Raw genomic sequence first — 16,379 nt, forward strand, 5'->3', positions numbered from 1 at the left:
CACTGGTCGCCTCACCCCGTTGCTCCTCCTAGCTTACCTCCCTGTCTCGGAGAGAGGCAGACGCGGGCAGCGTGGATCGGGGACAATGTTCCCCAACGTGTGTTTCCGCGATGCTGTCTGACTCAGACATTTTTGCGGATGGTTGTCCACACTTTTGCGGATGATACGGGGCTCCGCTCCACTCATAGAACTGGAGTCTACCTCCAGTAACTTTCGTAACCCTTATCAAATGAATGTTCTCTGTCTTTTATGGACTCTCTCCTGTTCTCTCCCATTCTCTTTCTCTGTCATCTGGTTGAGCTTCATAAAGGAAGTGTTGAATAATTGTTGAAAAAGAACCAATGCACCGCCTTGTGAATAGTCTTTTCTTCTCCCCATGTCCCTGGGTATTCCTTGTGGAATATCAGAACCAATTATCTAACTCTCTGACTCTCATCTCTTCTCTCACTGACTAGAAAAGTGGTCAAAGAGCTGTTCTGACAGACACCACGTCTGGCACAGGAACCAACAATAGAAACTTAATTGAATGGGGGAACCTTTTTATTAATTTGATTGCACTCTTTGGGTGTTCTATTATTATTGTTCTCTCTCTCTCTCTCACTCTCACTCTCACTCTCACTCTCTCACGATTCAATTCAATTCAAATGTGCTTTATTGGCAAATGTAACAAAATGTAACAATAGCAACCGTCTACACTTGACACCGACATCAGACTTCTGTTATCCCAATACAATGAAGATGTGTACAGTCACTGACAGATCTAGACACAAAAACAAGTTGGAGGATCTGAGGCCCATGTTACACCTGACACTTGAATACGGCCTGCATCTGCACTGCGGAACATTCTAGCCAGGTTTTATTTTTTTCAGACAGGTCACTTGTCTCTCCCACTCCAGAGGTTGGCAGGCACACATTATTGCATTCTGATCTCTGGTCAGTGCAATCACAATCAGGCCACCAAAAGTGCATCCAGGTAGGTGCCCTTTCCTGTAGATGCATGCCCTGTAGATGCATGCGCAATGGCAGCATGCACCATCTAGCTTATGCATACATAACTAATCCACGGACCATGTTTTAATCGGGTGGCAAGGAAAACAATACTGAAATAAATCCAGAAATAATTCCCTATTGTGAAAAATAATATCCTAGGCTACATCATATGCAATTATTGAGCATGCAGCTGTGACCTCACATGTTCCTGTTAATGATTTCCAGTGTTTATGCCTATCTTTAATTCGGCAAATAAGAGAGCATTTTCTTCCACTCATTTTGACAGAGATGTAGCAGCTTATTCATCTGAATGCTATTGATATGAAGCCCTTTATTTCAATGAATAAGACCGTATGTTGTGCAGTGTCAGCCTAATAGACTTAAATCAGTGTGACTGGGGATGTCACCGTTAATAAAAGTCTCTTGTGGAAGAAAAATGTTTGGCAGCGATTCATAAATGCTCCCCCCGCGGAAAAAAACAAAAACAAGGACTAGGCCTATTGGAATATAACGCGCAGGAAAAGAATACATACAGTATCTGAATACAATGTGGGTACAAGAGATATGGATATGGAACGCATGGAACGGGCAGGTGTAGGTGTGACACTTATGTTCATGATCAGAATGAGGCCTCTTCCTTGTGATCTTGATGATAGAAGTCGGAAGAGTCAGGTGTGAAAAGGGCCTGGCTGACCACCTTGTGAAAGGAGGGGGCCAGGACACATTGTGTTTTTCAGATTTCTGCATCGCCTCGACGCAATCCAGCCTATAAATCATAGGATCACATTCATTACAGAAATCCGAATCACTCATTGAATGTGAATGTCAATGTTACTGTATGTGTAACACATGGATGATGTGTGTGTGCAGTGTGTGATTCCAATCGAAGGATGGGTGAGAGTCAGATTTGTGCCAGTGTACAATTGATCTTTCTTTCTCTCTCTCTCTCTCTCTCTCTCTCTCTCTCTCTCTCTCTCTCTCTCTCTCTCTCTCTCTCTCTCTCTCTCTCTCTCTCTCTCTCTCTCTCTCTCTCTCTCTCTCTCTCTCTCTCTCTCTCGATAACGAGACCCAGCCACAGAGTCGAGTGATAAATTCATCTCTAAGTGAAATAGATTACTTTTGTCTGGCAGCCCGGTGCATAACTGGAGCTGTAATGGAATTACACGCATCGCTCATCTCGCTCCCGATACAAAGCCCGAGACGCTTGGATGTTTTTTCACGTTTCCACTTTTATTTATAAATGAGAAACCGAGCATTCTCTCTGCTCGGATTTGTGACTGGGGTCAGATGTTTCCCCAGCTGTTGTCATGCCTACAACATATTGTGGAATCCTGTAGGTCACATAAAGAATGATGCTGTGTGGCTCAAAGCATTAATGTAGCCTTCATGTATGTGAACTCAGTCCGACCCCTGCCGAAGGGTCTGAAGCCATTCAGAACAGCAGGTAGAGCACCTGCTCAGAGTCTTCCAGCCCAACAATCGTCTTAACCCCTTCAACCCTCCTCGACCTCTTCCTCTCCTCCAATGCTGCCTGCCACTATGTACATTATAGAGAGTCATTTGGCATCAATGGCTCAGCTGGTCATACACGTGGCACCAGGTGTTATCAATAGTGCTCATTGCATCCTGGTCGTGCTAGCAGACTCTCACCAGCGGGTAACCTTCACCTAAACAAGCATACACATACAGATCAGTGAGACTAGAGAGCGGGGGTGACGTTAAACAATGAGACGACACAGACGCGCACACGTGAACACACATGCACTCATACACACACGCACACGCACACACACACACACACACACACACCAGCACACTAAACATACCTTCCTCACTGCTGTCACTTTGTCACTTCTCTGCCTTTCTTCACAGCTGTGCCTCAGTTGCTAAGAGCGACGGGGGGAGCCTCTGTCCTGATTTTGTGATTTTTGTCACTGTTTGTGGTGTGTGGGTGTGTGTGTGTGTGTGTGCGTGCGTGCGTGCATGCTGTGTACGTGTGTGTACGTGTGTGTCTGTGAGTGTGTGTGTGTGTGTGTACGTGTGTGTCTGTGTGTGCGTGTAGTGTCTTTATGGGAATGGACAGTTGGTGGAGTGGAAAATCTATAAATGAATGGAAGCTGATTTGAAACCAATTACTTTGAAAGTGAACATTGAAACATTGTATGGTTTATTATGACAGTTTATTGTTGTAACTCTGACATAACAAAAGCATAAAAAATGTCATTTCAGTTCGACTTATTAAAACATTTCCATATCTGACACATTCCCAGAGCTCAATGTAATCAGCTGATATGTCCAGTTGCTCATTGCTGTGTTTATTGTTATTGTTGTGTGTGGCTTACAGGGGAGGAGGGGGGAGGAGGGGGAGAACGCTGAAGAGAGAGAGGAGGTAGGGGCTTAGTATAGCTCATAGTGTTACCATACCATAGCATCCAAGTAGCTGCTGGACCAGCTCTCCTGGCTATACCCCATAGATCTACAACATGCAAATGTCCATACACATGACATTCACATGTACTGTACAGACAATACACATGCTTATGTTCGATATGCGATGCATGCACACACGCACACACACACACACACACACACACACACACACAACTAAACTCGTTGAAGTCCTAGCATCCCTACATCATAGGGGAGGCGTGTTAAGGCTGAACCCTTGTTTCGATCTGAACAGACGGCTGTGCTGTTCTCACTCTCTAATGGACCACTAAGAAGAAATTATGCAAATATGCTCTACATGGAGTAATCTAGTTCACGTAGTAACCTAGCAACACTGGAATTGTTTTGCATGCGTGCTTGTGTGCTTGCGTGCTTGAGTGCGTGCGTGCGAGCGAGAGAGAGAGAGTTGCTTGTATAAGTGCCTATGTCATACAGCACCAATTAATGATCATCTAGGTGTGACTAGAACCTACAACAGTAGGTGTGTCTTATTCATTGGCCAAAGAAATAATATACACAACTCAGATTATAAGTGAGTTCAGGAATATGGAAAAAGACTTGGCGCTACCATGGACCCACTGACCCTCTGATAGTCCTAGGATTCTTACAAGAACATGTGGAGAAATGGTTAGTGAAGTAAGGCGGTTACTCACACTGGGTTACAAGAGAACCGCCTGTTTCACATATAGTATGTGGAATGACCTGATAACATTCTATGGTTGCGTACACTGACAGTAGGCAACGGCAGGGAGGTAAAGGTACTGAAAAGCATTCCTGTAAAAGCATTCCTGTAAAAGCATCCGAAACGCCAAATACAAGCTGGTTTTACTCCATTCATTTTCAACGATGCAATGACGTCAAGTTAGTCAAACATGGTTCATAGTAAATGGTACACAAGGGATGGTAGTGGTGGTCTAGTGGATAGTGAGTTGGACTTGTGATCGGAAGGTTGTGAGTTCAAATCCCGCCTGAAACCACACCACTACTAGTGTGCCCTTGAGTAAGGCACTTAGCCCTCAGTTACTCCAGGGGGAATGTCACTGTAATTCGTAATTGTAAGTCGCTTTGGATTAAAAGCGTCTGCTAAATGGCAAAATTATTATAATTATTATTACACAAAACAAAAAAACAAAACAAGACAGTTAATATATGAAAAAAGAGAATAAAAAGAGAAACAGTGAAAAAGTTTAAGATCAAGAAGATTTAATTATGACACAAGTAAAGCTACATGATAGGTATGTCTTAAGATCTCGCTTACAAATTCCCACATTTTCAGCCAGTCTTGGGTTTTCCAGAGGCTGGGGGCATAAAAACAGAACGCTGCCTCCCCATGTCTCTTGGTCCTGGCTCTAGGGACCGTTACAAGTTCAGTGCCAGAGGACTTCAGAGACCTACTTGGTGTATATTTTATAGACATGTCAGGTGCAATTGTTGTGATGTGTGCTCTCCTTCTGGTCTTAGTGAGGACCGACACACTCTGTATAGCTTCAAAACATCATTAAAACTATCATTTTAGAAAACGATCTTTATCCTTTCATCCAAAGCTCTGTCAATGGAAATTGAGAGTGGTTACATTTCTCCTAGCCCCATCCCTAAGCTGTTTACCAGAAATGTGGTGGGGGAGCCTGCTTTGTTGTTGTTGTTTGAATTCCAGATTGCACCTATAAAGATGTTTGGTAACAGCTGTAGCGGGAGCAGCGTCTGTCTCTCTATGCAGGCTGTTGGGGGGCGTGATTAATACTGATGAATTAAGCACTGTCAGCCAAAAACAAAAGGATTCAAAGAAAACTCAGTACTCATGCTGTTTCAAAGCCCCAAAACATTACTTTGTGTCAGAGGGTTTCTAAAAACGGAGATTACCATACTTTCCCTGTACGAAGTGTTAGCGTACGTGTGTGCATGCATGCAAGATAGAGAGAGAGTTAGAGAAAGACTAAAAGAGGAGAGGAAATACAAAGCAAGACAGACTAAAAGAAGGAAAGAGTGACAGAGAGAGAAAGAGAGCCTAAGTGAGAGAGGAGGGGAGAGTGAGTTGCATCTCCTGTCCCTTTCATCTCTGTCCTTGTTTAATCTTTATATTTCCTGTATGTTTTTTCAAGGTGAAACAACATTCTGGGCTAAATGAGTGAGTTTTTAGCTAACCGTTGGTTGTATTTTGCATCTCATTCGATCCCAGTCAGGAATCATATGAGGCTGTGTTTAACACTCTGAACGCGTACGGCTACGCTCCCTCCATTCCCTGAATGGTCACACACACATGTGGTTTGTCTCTTTCTCTGTGGCGCACAGGTGGAAGAAGGAAAGAGGATATACAATGGAAATGGGGAAGACAGGGAGATAAGATGGAGGGAGTGGAGCATGATAGATTAGGGAAGAGGGCAAAGAGGAGGGGAGAGGGGGGTGGCCACTAAGGCCTCTTTCGTCTTTCGTTTTCCCTTTATGATCTATCTATTTCTATCTATTTCCACTATGATGTGGCCATCTCTCTCTCTCTCTCTCTCTCTCTCTCTCTCTCTCTCTGAATGCAGTGCTGCAACACTTAATATTGTGTCAAAATAGAGTCCTCATCCAAAATACATGTTAGTGCAGACAGTAGGTCCTCCATACGAAGAGCATTGCATTTTTAAAGCCTAAAGCCATTATTTATCCCGTCCAGAAAAGAGACATAGAACACAGGTACTTATGTGAGAATGTGATTTTCCTGGTGTCTTTGAGTCCCCTTGAAATGTTCCATTTTTTCCATCACCATCTCCTCTGATTCTCTATAGATGAGTCACAGCGTGACTGTCACCAGGTAGCCCAAGAAAAAAAAAACTACTCACAGCAAGGACCGCGTGCATGTTTGTACTTACGTGTGCGTGTGTGTGTGTGTGTGTGTGTGTGTGTGTGTGTGCGCGTGTGCGTGTGCGTGTGTGTGTGTGTGTGTGTGTGTGTCTCTATCTTTTGTCTGTGCCCCCTGCCTCTCTGTAAGTCTGTGGCTCTGGTCTCACCTGGAAAGAATCACCACTGTTTCTTCTTTTTGTGAATCCATCCACCTCTCTCTCTCTCTCTCTCTCTCTCTCTCTCTCTCTCTCTCTCTCTCTCTCTCTCTCTCTCCCCCTATTTTACTGGATGATATCTCCTCCCTCTATAAGCCTTGTTTCAACACTAATACAATACTCTATATCAAGGTAGGTAGGGAGTATACAATTGTGAACAAAATTTGAGCTAAAATGCCTCCCTCCGAATCACCTGCCATGGAACGTGTATGCCAAAGATAGCTGTGTCAGCGAGAACACTTCTTCCCTTTCCATAATCATTTTTTTTTTGTAGTGTACTATTATTCCTTTTGTGCTTCTGCTGAATAGTCCAATGTTTCATAAGTTAATCTTTAGACTCGGTTGTATGGAGCTGCATGGGGTGGCGGGCAGAATGAGGTGTTCCATTATTAGTATTTAACAGCGGGTCCATAAGGTTTTGTGTGAATGCATTCTTGTGTTTCCAGCCTGTTGGACTTGATTCGCTGAATGCGAGTCTAACAAAGCTGCTCTACCCACACAATACCACCGGTCCCGCGAGCAGAACCCATTGGATTCTGTATACGCCTGCCACTGTGGCAGTGTTCTCCTAATGATGTCCTCCATTGTCACTGGGCATTGTCTGCTGGTGAAAAGACCTGTATTAGTAAAGCCATTGTTGGGGACGTTAGAATTGGGAGTCCACATGGTGAACCACTGCTGTCTGATATTATTATTCTATAATATATATTGCCTCATTCTGAAATCACCTGTAACTTCTAACCTTTGACCTTATGACTCATCGTAGAGCCAAGATCGGGACTCAGCTGTTGGTTAAGTGGGTCAGGAGCAGGCACGACTCGATGCATATTTAAACAGGCATGGCTCAAGCTTTAAATTCGGTAAATAATAAACTTCACTCTCAGCTAAACACACAGACAGAATGTTTCAGTGAACAGCAACTCAAATCCCCAACAGATGTGACTAATCTAATCTGTTCTAAAACAGATTCATGTCAGATGATACACAGTGTGTGTGTGTGTGTGTGTGTGTGTGTGTGTGTGTGTGTGTGTGTGTGTGTGTGTGTGTGTGTGTGTGTGTGTGTGTGTGCGTGTGTGTGTGCGCGTTCGTGTGTACGTGCGTGTTCGTGTGTACGTGCGCGTTTGGACAGACAAATGGAAGATGGCTAGACAGATAGATACATACACACATCTATACACAGATGTCTATACACATCTAATGAATGTGAACATATCTTGCTTATCGTTTTATTTCCACTCTTGTCTTAATCAGGGCTGCCTTCTGTTTGTGTTTTAACATTCTGTATTGTCTGTTGCTCTTTGTTGGCTGCTGTGGGGTGTAAGCCCAATACAAATGTCCCAGTGATGGGACAATAAAGTGACTTTTGACTTTTTTTTTACTATACATTATTGTATAAGATACAATCAGCCGTTCCAACAGAAATAACGTATATAGGTGCAAAAAACGGTCGAGCTGGGAGACTTAGAGAGATGAAAGAGAGAGTTTGAGAAGATGAAGATGGGAAGGGAGAAAGAGAGATAGGATTGAGTTGGGGTCCTTTTTGCTTGTAAGTAGGAAAGTGTAAAAAAAAGAAAAAAAGAGCAGCATTCACCCCTGGCTGAGGAATGGATGAATAGATGGAGGAATGGATGGAACTGTGTGTGTGTGTGTGCGTCAGGGTTTCCGTTAGAAAAATTTGCCGTCGGACATCGTGTCCGGGAAGAATTCGATTTACCGGACAAACGTGATATATTCCGGTCATCATATTAAAATATAATAATTAAAAAAAAAATCAAAATCATAATTTTTTTTCTTCCAAATCTAATATAGCTGTTTGTCGCGGTGATTACTGTTGTGTAGCGGCCTATATATGCCATTTAATGTATATTTCTCATCCGATACGATTAGATGCGAGCTATATAATATATAATAATATAACATGATTTGACGCATGCGCGCTATGCCATGCGTCAAATCCAGCGCTGAACGGGCGCCTCACTGGGAACTGAACAGACAGCATCGATCAATGAACGGACTCCACATTACGTTAACTGAAGTTTGTTAAATTGTTTGGGATTAATGTGAGTTTTCTATTTTCTCTTTCCAGTTTTACCCTTTTTTAAAAATCAATAAATCAACGTCATTTTCTCGCATCAACACAAGTCTCGCTGGTTGGGAAGGCATTTCGTTTAGCTCGGGAGTATGACAATGGGAAGAACATAACTGTATAACTGAATGACAACAAATGTATGAGTAATGAGTAAAACAATGTCACTTTTATAGTATGTTGTTTAACTTGCCGTTCGGTCGCCATGGCTCTGGTGTGTGTAGCAGCTTCAGCTAGCTGGCTAGAAACTTCTAGGGGTGCGTTCGTAAACACGCTCTGAGAGCGCCAGAGCGCACACTGGCTTCGATGTCACAGAGCGACCGAGTCGTTCGATTGGACGAGAGGCGTTCCGCGAGTGCTGATCGGATTTCCAGAGCGTGTTTACGAACGCACCCATAGATGGGAAATCAAGAAACCGTATTACTATGGTGGACGGGTTGGCAGGGTTGCCAGATAGGCATGGGTTACCGCCGAATGGGCTACTGTGTTTAAGCGGTAATAGACTGGTTAAACTGTAATCCCATCTGGCATCAATCCCATGTGGCACCTGTTATATCCTAACTAGGTATGTTAGTATAACTAAATATACTTTCTATATAGTAGAGCAAGCAGGAGCTGGAGACCGTTTTACTGTAGTGGTGATAACTTTATTAGTCAACAACGGAAACGGATAAGACGTCATGCATATATACTAGGCAGTACCCGGATGCCCCACAGGGTGGTAGTATAAGTACATGACAACTCCTCCCCACTTAATGAACAAGTAGGCTCACTAACAAACCCTTGAAATTAACAATCGCTCAGAACTCCAATCACAACAACAAGATCACTTTGTTAACTAGTTATAAACCATTCATCTTATTCTAAGGGAATGAGTTACGGACTACTCAAACCCTGACATGACCCAGGGGATTATTATGCCCCATTCTTGAGGGTCTGTCACATCCCTACTACAGATCCAGGCGTTTCGGCGGTCGCCGCTCTCTCTGTGACTGGCGATGAGTAGTACGGCCATCCGGCAGAACTACACTGTCTGTATCCGGAACAGGTTTCGGTGTGGAACACGGCGACCGTTCTGTCTCCGATACAGCGGTGAAAGTGGATCCAGAGTCAACAGGCTCCACTGTACCTGGTGTATCCTGGATGAGTGTGCTCGGGATTGGGCTGCCCCGGTTGCTTGGCTCAGCAGCAACCACTGGTGTGTTTTCCCCAGGTGTTGCAGACCCCGCGAGAAGCTGGTCGGTGTGTCTCCTCCAGACTAGGTCATCCTTGGTCCGCACTGTATAAGACACCGGCCCGGTCTGTTCCAGGACTGTAGCAGGCGTCCACTTAGCTCGGTTGTTATAGTTACGTGCCAGTACACGGTCACCGGGCCGGAAGGTCCTTTCTTTTGCTCTCTGCTCACGTCTCTTGACCTGAGCCTGTTGTTTCAGGTGCACAGTCTCTTTGGTCTTTGGGGGTTTCAGAAGGTCGAGATTGGTGCGGAGTTGTCTCTTCATGAGAAGTGCTGCCGGCGCGACTTGAGTGGTTGAGTGCGGTATATTTCTGTATGACAGCAGAAACCTATTGAGCCGCTGGTGGAGAGATCCTTGTCCCTGTGAGGCCTTCAGGCCGTTTTTCATGCTCTGAACAAATCTCTCTGCTAATCCATTTGTGGATGGGTGATAGGGGGCAGAGCGGATGTGTTGTACTCCATTTGCCTCCAGGAATCTCTCAAACTCTTGTGAGACGAATTGGGGCCCGTTATCGCTCACCAGCTGTTCTGGAAACCCGAATCGACTGAACATCTCTCCTAGTTTCTCGATGGTTTTCTCTGCTGTGGTCGATCTCATTATCGCCACTTCCGGCCACTTACTGTGGGCATCAACCACCACCAGGAACATCCTCTCCTCCATCGGGCCAGCGAAGTCCACATGAACTCGCTGCCATGGTGCCTCCGGCCAATCCCACGGATGGAGGGGAGCTGGCTGCGGCATGCAGCGCACCTGCTGGCATGACGTACATGTTTTCACAGTCTCCTCGATCTGACCATCCAGTCCAGGCCACCAAAAGTAGCTTCTCGCAAGCTCCTTCATGCGGACCATCCCACTATGTCCTTCATGTAGCTGCAGTAGTAGCCTTTTCCGTAACACAGGCGGAATAATCACCCGGCGTCCCCAGAGGAGACATCCTGCCTGCACAGACAGTTCACTCCTTCTTGTGAGGTAGGGCTTGAGCTCGGGAAGGTCTCCCCTCCTACCGGTGATCAGTACATCCATCAGCGTTGACAATACAGGGTCATTCCGGGTGTGTCTCTTCACTTGAGCTGCTGTGATGGGCGCTTCCTCAACTTGACTGAAGTAGAAAATGCCGGTCCGTGTCGGCTCGGCACGGACCACAGGCAGGGGTAGTCTCGAGAGGCCATCCGCATTGGCGTGCATCTCCGACTTGCGGTATTTGATGTCGTAGTCATGAGCAGACAACAACAAGGCCCATCTTTGCATCCTTCCCGCCGCCAGGGATGGAATGCCGGTGTGGGGCCCGAAGATTGTTGTGAGGGGCTGATGGTCTGTCAGGAGAACAAACTTTCTCCCAAAGAGATAGTGATGAAATTTTTTTACTCCAAACACAATCCCCAGTGCTTCACGTTCTATTTGTGCATAGCCGCTCTCAGCCTTGCTGAGTGTACGGGAGGCGAATGCAATTGGCCGTTCCTCCCCGCTGGGCATGATGTGTGAAACAACTGCTCCCACCCCATATGGGGAGGCATCACACGCCAGTTGTAGGGGCAGTGCGGGGTCAAAATGTGTCAGGGCGTCAGATTCCAGCAGCGCCCGTTTCGTTATCTCAAACGCAGCCTCACATTGTTGAGTCCATACCCAGGCTTGCCCATGGCACAGCAGCTGATGTAGGGGTCGCAGTAGAGAAGACAGGTTCTGGATAAACTTCCCGTAGTAATTGAGGAGCCCCAGATAAGAGCGGAGTTGACTCACATTTTGAGGTGCTGGTGCTTCCACGATGGCCTTGGTTTTGGATGGAGCCTTGTGCAAGCCCTCCGCGTCAATCACGTGACCCAGATACTCGACGGAAGACTGGAAAAACTCACACTTTGACTTGCGAACTTTTAATCCATATTCTTCCAGTCGCTGCAGAGTGGCCTCCAGGTTCCCCAGATGTTCCTGTTCTGTCCTTCCAGTGATGAGTATGTCATGCAAATAACATTGGACCCCGTCTAAGCCGCTCAGTATCTGCTCCATCGCACGCTGGAAGAGAGCCGGTGCAGACGTAATCCCGAAAGGTAGTCTGCAGTATCGGTACAGGCCCTTGTGAGTGACTATGGTGAGTAGGTCTCTAGATTTCTCGTCGACCTGCATCTGTAAGTAGGCTTGGTTGAGGTCGATTTTGCTGAATCTTTGTCCTCCAGCCAAGCCTGTGAACAGGTCCTCTATGCGAGGGAGTGGATAGTGTTCAGCCTCTAGCACAGGGTTCAGGGTGACTTTAAAATCTCCGCAGATTCTCACCGAAGTATCTTTTTTAATGACTGGTACGATGGGAGTGGCCCACTCACTTCGACTGATGGGCTCCAGCACCCCACTCTTGACCAATGATTCCAGCTCAGCTTCCACTTTTGGCTTTATGGCGTATGGGACTTGTCTCGCTTTCAGGAACTTGGGTCTGCTGTCTGGCTTGATGTTCAGACTGACTATGATGTCCTTCATTTTTCCAAGTTCCTCTTTGAACACCTCCGCATGTTTGTTCAGGATAGCAGTCAGAGGGGATTCCCCTTTGTTCAGCATGTGAACCTTGGGCCAGTCCAGTCGGAGTTTCGCCAGCCACGAACGGCCTAGCAGAGATGACAAGCCGCCCCCCACGACGTACAGTGGTAGGTGTGCGGTTTGCCCATTCACCTGGACTGTGACATGGATGACCCCCTTGGTTGGCACTGACTCGCCGGTGTAGGTTCTCAGTTTGAGTTTCGTTGGTTGTAGTGGCAGATGCGGCAGGGTTTCTTTGTAGACAGCATACGATATAAGAGAGACTGCTGCCCCAGTGTCTATTTCCATACGCACTGGTTTCCCCTCCAGCAGTGGAGTTTCGAAATAACCCCCTGCACCTCCCACTACTGACAGGACATACACAGGTTCCTCGTCTGATGAGCTGCTGAGATTAGCCGTAGCTTGGCTAGGTTGTACTCTATGCACAGGCTGTCTCTTTTGGAATCTGTATTTTGACTTATTGTTGTCCAGACTAGGATTTTTAATCAGTCCCTTACTTTTGCATGCCCGTTCAATGTGACCTTTTTTTCCACACTTCCTGCAGTCCACATCCTTACTCCAACACTCAGCAGCCAAATGTCCACTCTTGTCGCATCTGTAACATTTGCTCTGGGTACCTCTGTCCTCTGCGGAGACTCTGTGCAGCTTACCGCTCTCCCTGAGCTGATGAGCGTCCTTGGTCGCTAATTCCATGGACACACTCACTTCCATAGCTCTTTCCAGGGTGAGTGCACTTTCAGTTAAGAGGCGTTTCTGGGCAGCCTCACTCCTGAGGCCGCACACGAGCCTGTCCCGTATGGTGTCGTTCAGTACATTGCCAAATTCACAATGCTCTGTCAGCCTTCTAAGGGCAGCCACAAATGTCACTACTGACTCCCCCTCCTCTTGGTTCCTTTTATGGAAGCGAAACCGCTCCGCAATCACCAGGGGCTTTGGTGAAAAGTGCTCTGACAGGGTTTTCACAATAGCAGCATAGTTTTTAGTCCCAGGTTTGTCAGGCTGGACTAGTGCACGGAGCAAATTATATGCTTTAGGTCCCATGACACTCAAAAACGTCGGCACCAACTTCACCCCTGCAATGCCATTTGCTGCTGCAAAGTACTCAAAACGTTCAGTGTAGGAGTTCCACTGCTCCGTACCTTCCTCAAAGGGGCCGATGCTTCCCAATATCCCCGCCATAATAACAGCTGGGATAGGCTGGGCTGGTTCAGCTGGCTGCCGCTGTTCGCCGTCAGACATGCGTCGCTTTCACTGCCGGTGCTAGCAATGCTAATGTTGTTAGCATCCCTTGGTAGCCTGGCTCCGTCGTAACGTCTCCTAACTCTACTAACTCTACTAAACCGACGAAAACACACGTAAGTCTCGCCGATCCTCGTCGCCACTTGTTATATCCTAACTAGGTATGTTAGTATAACTAAATATACTTTCTATATAGTAGAGCAAGCAGGAGCTGGAGACCGTTTTACTGTAGTGGTGATAACTTTATTAGTCAACAACGGAAACGGATAAGACGTCATGCATATATACTAGGCAGTACCCGGATGCCCCACAGGGTGGTAGTATAAGTACATGACAGCACCTGTGCGCTGTTTCGCATAGGCCGGCCTACACATTAGGAGTCATCATCATGCCGGTGTCAAATCATATCATAATAAAAGAAATACATAGCCTATATATTCGTCTTTTTTAAAATAGAATGAATCAGAATGTGAACTTTAGCGAATTGTATTCAAAGGGAATTATTTTCACCGGACAATATGTCCGACGACTTTTCAATTTGTCGGACTTCAACAACATTTACCGGACAAAGACCGGTAATTGCCGGTTAACGGAAACCCAGGTGTGCGTGTGTCCGTGCGTGTGTGCGTGCGTGCATGCATATGTGTATGTGTGCATGTGCATGTTTGGACCGACAGATGGCAGATGGACAGACAGACACATGTCCACACATCTATACAACAGCGTATAAGATATACAGTACCAGTCAAAAGTTTGGACACACTTTCCCATTCAACCGGTACTGTACAGTCAGAAATGATGCATGCGGCTAGAGCGTCAAGCTGGCAGACAGGTGGGAACAGGGAGACAGGCAGGGAGAGAGGCAGCTACCGGGAGACTGAAAGAAGTAGGTCAAGAGCAGAGTCGTCGAGGAGGAGAGAGAGGGAGTCGTGTGGAGAATGAGGGATGCTTTGACAGAGAGAGAGAGAGCGAGAGAGAGATGCCACGTTCCTTTCCTCCATTCTCTCTCCTCCACGCCTCCTCTGTTCGTTTCTATTCTGCAGGTGTCACGGCGTGTGAGTGTAGAGTGCTATGAGAAGAGCTGAGTGACAGTGATTGACACGTTCTAACTGACAGCCCGTTCTGGAGATGACATCATGAACAGGGCAGAGTAGGATTCACCCCCGCGAGGCATAGCAGGCTGAGCTGCTCAATTGACTGTCTCCTCACAAACAAGCACAGTCACAAACACACACCCACACAAGGACTACACCCGCACTAACACATGCACACACTCAAAAAATTTGTACATAGACACGTACATAGGCAACGACTCCATCAGGAAAGGCATAGACACAGACACAGACACACACACACACACAAACACACTGTTTGATGAAAACAAGGGACTCCAGCGCGACCCAGGTGGCAGTGTTGTGAGAGAACTGGCCACTGCATGGTACTCATTCTAAAAGGCTTGTCGTCACGGCTACACCAATGACACGGATGGGAGTCTGTGCGCTTCCTGGGTGGCGGCTCTCATTCAGCCAATCAAGGAGAACAGGCCACGCTCTATTTCCTGATTATCTCATCATCTGTCGCCATCTCTCTCTCTCTTTGAAATGGCGTGAATATACTCACACAACTCATATGCACACAGCCAGACTCCATACACTCTACTGTAGCTGAGTAGCTACATCCAGGATGAATTCATTCCATTTTAATTCAGTCAATTAAGGAGGCGATTTATAATTCCAATGCAAAAATGTAGAGGACGACTTTCGTTTTTAATGCACACAACCAGGTGAATACACCATACACATCTAGTGGTAGATCCTCCAGGCGGTGACACTTCATTTGAAGGTATGCAGATAAACCGAAACTGTAAAAACATGTTCACATCATTATTTAGTCATTATTTATATGAATACAGGCTCTTTCATTTTGACATTTAGCATACGCTTTTATCCAAAGCGACTCTTGTAATTGCAAGGCTCTTGCAATGGATAATTGATACATTTACAAGTGTACAGATAGATAGAAATATACAAATGCATAATGATGTACTGGGTTGATGCTGTGTTTTTAACTCTCACATCTCCCACATCTTGTAGTGTATGCGGGCTCAGGGGAAGTTGCAGGAAGAATGGAAGATTGATGATGAGAGGGGATAGAAATGCCCACCTTCTCTCAATCTTAACTTGTGTTACAGTCGTGGAATGGGTTACCATATTTGACATTTTTACCATTTAGCAGACGCTTTTATCCGAAGCGGCTTACAATTTTCCTTGGATGTCTTAGATGAAACATCTTCGCCTTAATTCCTCCCTCATCTCGACTCATCTTTAGATAGTGGTAGAATGAGTTTAGATAGTTACAGTAGGATATTGCATGTTTTATTTTCCTCATATGAACTGGAATGAGATAAGACACAAGACTTTTCCATATTTGGTCTCCTCCCCTCCCATGTCTTTACTCAACTTTAGACAACACTGGAATGGGTTTAGAATGGATCATTTGGCTATTGTGAATTGTGTTGCATCTCCTGCACACCTATTCTCTATTCCCTTGGTCTTGACTCACATTAAGATAGTATCAGAGTAGGTTTGGGTAATTCTATTGTAGTTGGAGATGTGGTGTGTATTGATCGGTACAGTGTTTTTCACTCACATAAATCATCTGAAACTGGTGAATAAATAAGACCCCTTTAAGGGGGGCTGAGAGAGAGAGCGAGAGAGAGAGAGAGAGAGAGAGATCTTCATTCTCCACATAAAGAGAGAGAGAGAGAGATCTTCATTCTCCACACAAACAGAGAGAAATGAGCAGGTAAAAACACAGAGAAAG

This window comes from Nansenia antarctica, assembly GCF_963989245.1.
Source record: "Nansenia antarctica genome assembly, chromosome: 5".
Lineage (NCBI taxonomy): Eukaryota > Metazoa > Chordata > Actinopteri > Argentiniformes > Microstomatidae > Nansenia > Nansenia antarctica.